The 7,018-nt window shown below is 39.9% G+C and overlaps 1 protein-coding gene and 1 long non-coding RNA gene across 7 annotated transcripts in view; both read left to right on the top strand.

The window, feature by feature from the left end:
* ZNF536 (zinc finger protein 536) overlaps positions 1-7,018 on the top strand; it is a 345,885-nt gene that overhangs the window by 198,107 nt on the left and 140,760 nt on the right. The gene's annotated exons all lie outside the window — the stretch shown is intronic.
* The window catches only part of LOC136296161 (uncharacterized), a 28,962-nt gene that overhangs the window by 20,691 nt on the left and 1,253 nt on the right, over positions 1-7,018 (top strand). The gene's annotated exons all lie outside the window — the stretch shown is intronic.

Here is a 7,018-nt window from a genome sequence, read left to right as displayed (position 1 = left end):
TGGGATTTTAACACCAAACCTGTTTAACCCTTTCGATGGCTTTTTGTTACAAGAATGAAATTCTAACTCAAGTATTAGAGCAAAACCTTAAGCAAAAACATTAGCCTTAAGGATTTCCTTTCTTGGTGTGACCAGATTGGCAGTTTGACACAATTAAAGAGCAGTCTGAGTGCTAAAAATGCAGCAATTTTTTTTGAGTGAAAGAATTCTTCTTTGAATTTCTGCAAAACCTCCTTCTGTTTTTGCATAGGGGAGGGCTTGGTAGTGCAAGTCAATGAAAACCTGTCTTGAGAGAAAGCCTTTGCATTTGTTAAGGTGCAGACAGACACACTGAAACTGTGCAAGCTCTTGGAGAAGCACAGCTCCTCCAGGGGTGCGGTCCCTTGCAGCAATCCAGATGAGTGCCATCAGCTCCCATGCTGTCACTGTGCCTCAGCCACCTCCCTGGCTCCATGGGACAGGTTGGTTTGCCATTGCTGCCTCAAATGACCATGCTGAACAAAGTCCCTGGAAATGCCAGAGGAGATGGGTTGTCCTGTGGTGTTGGCAGTCAGCTGCCCGTAACTGATCTTATGTTGTTGTTGTCTGCCGTCAAAAGACCCTCAGATATTTAAACATTTGATGGCCAGCAATTTCATTCTGCACCACAGATGAAAAACAAAGATAGATCTGGATGCATACCCCCTCCTATCTATAATTCTGCTTTGACTGCAGTCTTAAGATACATATGTTTGAGGGAAGCTTTTCAATAATGATTGCGTAGGTAAAGCATTCTCAGCCAGAAATCTTGCAAAGCGTTATCAGAATAAATACGTGGAGAATCGCCGTGTTTGGTTTTATTTCTTGTAATAGTTGTGGTTAAAATGTAGATCAGACTGCTGTTTTGGATCACAGTCTTAGTTCCAAAAAAATTGCATCATCATAGGTGGATTATATCTGCATCTTTTCAAATAGATGGCAGACTATATTTCTGTGCTGTTTTTCCCTAAAGAAAAATTGAAAGGTAAGAGGCAGGAGTTTCAAGTAACATCGCAACATTTAGTTGTCAAACTATGAATGGAAATTGCCATCATAGGGACTGTGTGTTTACTCTCTTACTTCAAAAAACCTGTGTGAAAATGTAACCAAGAAGAAAGGATTTTTTTCTTTTTTTTTTAAATCAAATAATATCTTAGTAGATGAGCAGTGATTCAACATAACTAAAACAAATATTAATTGAAAAGAACCCTAGAACACAGAGAGGAAGTATGTTGCTGTTTGGTGAACAGCACTCACTGGAGCAGTGCTGCAGATGATGGGCTATCCAGAAATTCTTTTCTGGAATCAGTTCCACTGCTCTGCAGCAGTCCTCAGTGTCCTGTCTGGTATCTGAGCTGCCTTTCTGAAGTTGCGTCTTTTCATCGCTGTTTCTTTTAAATACACAGTGCTACTCTCCTGCAGTTTTTCCTGATGAAAAAAATGGCAGCAGTAGGGAGATACTGTTTGTTTTTCCGCCCTTTATTGTAATATTTCAGCATCTATCAGCAAGCTCCACTGCCCAACAGTCCACAGAATCCCTCTTTTGAAACAAATACCTATGACCTTCACAACTGGACACATAAGTGTAGAATTTTTAGCCCAAAACGAACCAGTACTATTAAAATTGTTAGAATTATTTAAGTTTCATTTGACCAGTTTATGCTGCCATTCACCTTTCCTCAACCCCATGCATGACTTTGTTAGGTTGGCCAGTCCCACTGTAGACAGCTTTCAGATGTAATCTGGTGCGAGCCAGTTTGTCATGTAACAAATTCTGCGTGGGCTTGCCAGGCTGCTGGAGTGGCTCCCACTACTGCCATCCTGCAAAGGCATGGAAATGCGTCTGCACAAATGCAGGGGCCTGCATTCCCAGGGTTTAAATCAGTCTGTTCTCTGACATGGTACTTATTGCAGAGCGTCTCGGTGCAAGCCAGTAATTGGACAAAATTAGAACCTGGAGGTTCTCTGACTTGCAGGGGAGGAGTTGTTTCTAAATCTCTGTGTCTAAATCTCTGATGCATTTGTTCATACTTTGTCAGATTCAGAGATACATTTTGGATGTATCATTCATAGGCAGTTTTGTCAGAGCAATGGAAGATGTTGAAATTTACCTATCTGTACAAATTTATCTGGTCTGGTTGCTGTTTTCATCCTATAGGTTGCAGGAAATTTTACTGGTGTTCAGAATAGGGAAAATTTTAAGAAAGCCTGCTCTTCTTCCATAAGATGTGTAATAGTCAGGATGCGCTTGTGGAACTTCTGTCTCCTAAATGTGACTCATTTCTGTCATCCAGAGGATCCAAAACGAGTTTTAAATAAATATGTCGGCTTTGAAAGATCTTATTGCCAAGTCGTTTTCTATAAAGGCAATGTTACTTTGTAAGGGTTAGGTTTCCCCTCTTCTCCTTCCCAGTAAAGATTTTCTTTCCTGCATATCTGACCTCTCTGAGATAAGATTTCCTTGTGTCAGCATTTAATGTCATGTGAGCATTATCAGCCTGGGAATTTCACGTTAGTGGCTGTTGTCTGGTTATAGAATGGTCATTTCTCCAGAAGGAGCTGATCAGAAAGGATGAAGAACATGGGAAAGCCATTCAGAGTGATGGGAACCAAACACTCAGCAGAGCAGAGGCTTAACGACTGCTCTGTGTTAGGAAGCATTAAGTACCTGCTTCTGCTTTGGGGTGTGTGGGTGAACGGATTCATCTAAAGAAATCTGAAATAAGGAGATTTCTCCACAGAATTACTTCTTCCTTTCCGTCTGCTCCAAGATTCAAGAAATTCTTTAAAACTGTGGTACAGAAGGCTGTGTAAGAGTTGACTCTGGCTTTTTTCTTTCTTATTTCTAACAGCTTACTGCCAAGAATTTTATTTTACAGGAAGTGAGCCTCTGAGTTCATATTTAAGATAGGGCTATATGCTTTTGGCTGTCTTCAAAAGAGTAAGTCACTACCAAATGCACTCAACTGATCCCGAGTATTTGTACTCATTTGCAATAATGTGTTACAAACTCAGTCGTGGGATGGATTTCAGTGCATGAGTATCTGCAGATTTTTGCTGCCAGATGTGTTTCCTGTACCTCACTATACACTTATTGATACATGGGGCCATCAATCCGATGACGATCTGAATATTTCCAGAAGGTTTTCCAGCATTTCTGTTTTCCAAGATGGTCGATAGTTTAAGTCTGGCCCTCACAGGCATGGCAGAGGAGCTCGTGAGAACATTTTGGCTGAATTTCTGATGATGTTCAGGAGGTAGAGGAGCAGCAGCTGCTGTACTAGCAACAGAAAGAGAGAAAGACTAATTCCAGGGCAAGGCAGCTTTCAAAGGCAAGTGAGAATCATGTGACTGAATGTGTATAATTTAAAAGAAAAAAGAAAAAAGCTAGAACTTCAGCACAGCCTGTCTCTCCAGTATATGAGAAGTGAAGCAAATGAATATGGCCTTGAATACACTTTTTAATTTTTCAACACTGTATTTTGCCAACTTTAGTTCACTCTGTTGACTGTTCAGTCAGACCGTTTTTAAATTAAAAAGGAATACATGGTTGAATTATTTATTAAACAAAAGGTGCTTCCGTGCATGCAGACTACCTGGGTTTTGAATTTCTTTTGCTGTTGGAATTTGAAGAAAGTGCATTGCTAATAAGTTAAGAGATAGAACAACTCTCCTTCTAAAATAAGTCTTTCTCTGTCTCTGAGGCAGACAGTAAGAAAACTTCTGTCTGTCCAGCCAGAGAAGAATGCCTAATCTTCATTCACATTTCCAATTTTGAGCTTAGTGTGAAGTTGTTTCCCCAGGTTGCTGGGCTCCGTAGAGACAGAATTTCTGCTAGGGAAATATGTTTGCAAATCAAGCCAGTCTGGATTATCTCCTAATTTTATAGGTGCTCCTGATGGGTTAAAATACGTATTTACTGGCGGATTAATGTGGAGGAGGTGGAAGCAAGCAGAAGAAGGTTTGCAAAAACTTTGTTCATTGTTGCCATCAGCCTGTATGTCCCTGGAGGTTACCAGTTCACCTTGGGGTGATAAGGACCTTGTACAGTGACTTTGCTTTGCTCAGTCCCCATTACCGTCTCTGTGCTGCTGTTCCAGATTTATGCTCAGCCAGGGTTTCTTGTACTGTGGCCTCCAAGTGCCTGATCTTTTCCTGTCCACTTCCCCAGGAGTAAACAATCACCAGCTTTTGGACTAGACTTTCCGGGCTTCAAATTCCTTTGGCTGATGGCTGCAGGGAAAACATTCAGGCTGGGAAACTAGGAAGGGTCTTCCATCAGTTGTGGGACGGTGGTCTCCATAGCTCGCTGAAAAATGAGAGGGCTGTTTGACCTGGTGCTGAGGAAGGAATTAAGGTGCTGAGGAAGGAATTAAGGTGCTGAATCTGAGGAAACGCCTGTCCAAGAGGTTGGTATTTTTCAGCACTGCTGTGGAAGGTGATAACCACCAAGGATCCTAGTGAGATGCTCTGCAAAAAGCTGGTCATGGCAGCAAAGAGGCTTTAGAGAAGGGTTGATGAGATGGGCCAGGACTCTGACAATCTCCCAGTCACCCCAGTACGGGAGGGCGGGTGTGAGCCTGGAGCTTTTCTGTGGAAGGAAGGCAGTGAGCAGTAGCAAGTGGCTGGGCACACCCTGGCTTTGATAGCTACAGATGGAGACCTAAAAGATTGCAGGGCCACAGTCCAACACCAGCACATGTAAAATAAGGCTCAGGATTTAGATAACTCTGTTCCAGCATACTGACGTGCATGGCCACAGTCCAACTCCAACACATGCAAAATTAGTTTCAGGATCATTCCAGCATACTGAAGCCTATGCCTAAACCAGTTATTGCCACAAGCTCAGCTAAATCAGAGGACAGCATTCAAAATATTTTTTTCTTTTCTTTTCTTTTCTTTTTTTTTTTTCTTTTACCAGAGTAGTTCACATGAGAAGAATTTATATTTTCATAGTACAAGAGGAAAACTGGATTATTGATAGGTCAGCTCCATAGGCAGGATTTCAGAATTTTTATAGCCCACAAATACCATGAATACCACGTCATGGTATCCATGTACGTTAAGGCTATTTTACAAAACATGGATATGAATTGACCTCGTAATGTACTTTTTGAGATACATTAGTACAAAAAAATTAATGAGTGCATTCAGATAATACCATGTTCTCAGTATTCTCACAGTACACTGTTAAAACAATGAGGAAAGAAAACTATACCAAAGAGTTAAAAGATCCCTTCTCAAGATTCAATTTAACGAATTTAATCAATATTTTTCCATTACAGCAAAACTCATGTAATTAACATATTTTATTTATAGAAAAAGGGTGCTAGTAAAGTAGATTCAGCAGTTTAGAGTTGCTTGTAAGTATTTATTCAAATACAGCTATTTTTTTTTTTTTTATGAAATGGATAAAGAAGTTGGAAATTATCCTCAAGTGGCTTGTACCAAAGAAGTTAAATGGGAGAAAAATTATTTACAAAAGTATTTGTATTAACTCAAAGTGGTCATTTAGTTTGAAAGGAGCGCTGGAAATTTAAAAATAAGAAAATACAGATACTGGAAAAGTCTCTCATATCATAGTCCAAATGTTGTAACACACACCATGGCATTATTCACTCTTTAGAGACTCTGTCAGCACCTCTCTAATCAGTAACCTGTAAATGGAATGAGAGTCTTTAATTCTTTCTCATTTTGTTAAGGGGGAAATTAGTAATTTAGCTACCTGTACAGTTCTTTTTACGTGCTTGACTCTTCTGGGTTTTTTTTTTCTTGACAGTGTCCACAGAAAGACATTCCTGTGACATTTTAAATAATTTATGCTTTTCTTTAGTAGAATGAAATTTATAAAATCTGATGACCTGCTACTGGCACTTTTGGGCTGATTTTTTCACTCTGTGATAAGATAATAATGAAAAAGGGTTTTCTTAAACAATAGTAGGCAAGAACTTACCCAATGATACCTGATGCCCTGAGAGTTACTCATAATGAAGGCAAGTCTGCGGTTCTCACTTGAAAAAAAATTTGTTTGTTTTTTGGATTTTTTTTAAACTCAGTAACTGAGGGTGAAACTTGACTAGTGTAATTAATAAATATTTCTATACAAGTACTCAAAAGATTTTTAAAATTATTGATGGATTTAGAAAACTACATGGAGATAGGTGTTAATTTGCTCTTTTTAGAATCTCAGAGACTGCATCATTGGGAGCATGAGAAAAATCTAGAGAAAAAAGATTCAACAGAGCTCTCTACCAGTCAGATTTGTCATTTTTCCTGTGGTTTACTGACACCATCTTGGATTTCTTTCATGGTACAGCCTGCACACTGTTCCCAATGGTTCTGTTTGTCCCACAAGAGTTTTAGGGACAAGATAGAGGTTATGGTGAAGCACCCCTTACCCCTCTGGTTTGTAGGGTTGTAGAGCTGCTAACGTGGAAGAAACAGGGCAAGTATGGAAGCACGAAGAAAGCAACACACTCATTCACAGAAGTCCAGTTAATGGTTATTTTAGTTGATTAGCTAGCAACTTCATTTTCTCCCTCATGAAATTGCCTCCACAGATCCTTACTTCTGGAGCTTAATCAGCAGTAGCAATCCATCCCAGGAGTGAGAGATCAGGAGTACTTAATTAAAGAGGGACTGTAAGGCAACTCTCCCAAATTGGATATCTGATCTAGCCTTGGCATCAGGAGAGCAATGCTAGGTAAAAGTGTTTATCAAGCTCCATGTAGCCACTCTGCAAATCTCAGAGATGGGAATATGATGCAGACAGCTTGTAGAAGCTGCTATAACCTTAGTATGGGTTTTAAGGCCATCTGGTACCTGAACACCTGCCTACAAATAACACATACAAATCCAAAAGGTGGTCCAGTTGGATATCCTCTCTGCTTAGATTCCCCACTGGAATTTTGTCCAAAAGCAGTATGCAATCTGTAGGAAGTTTGGAAAGACTTTGTTCTCTCTGGTCAATTATCAAGTGCCCATTTCAAATTTAGGTGAC

The sequence above is a fragment of the Chamaea fasciata genome, unplaced genomic scaffold (genome assembly GCF_029207755.1).
Source record: "Chamaea fasciata isolate MVZ Bird 193981 ecotype frontalis unplaced genomic scaffold, bChaFas1.0.hap1 SCAF_12, whole genome shotgun sequence".
NCBI lineage: Eukaryota > Metazoa > Chordata > Aves > Passeriformes > Sylviidae > Chamaea > Chamaea fasciata.
This window is presented reverse-complemented; position numbering and strand designations above follow the sequence as displayed.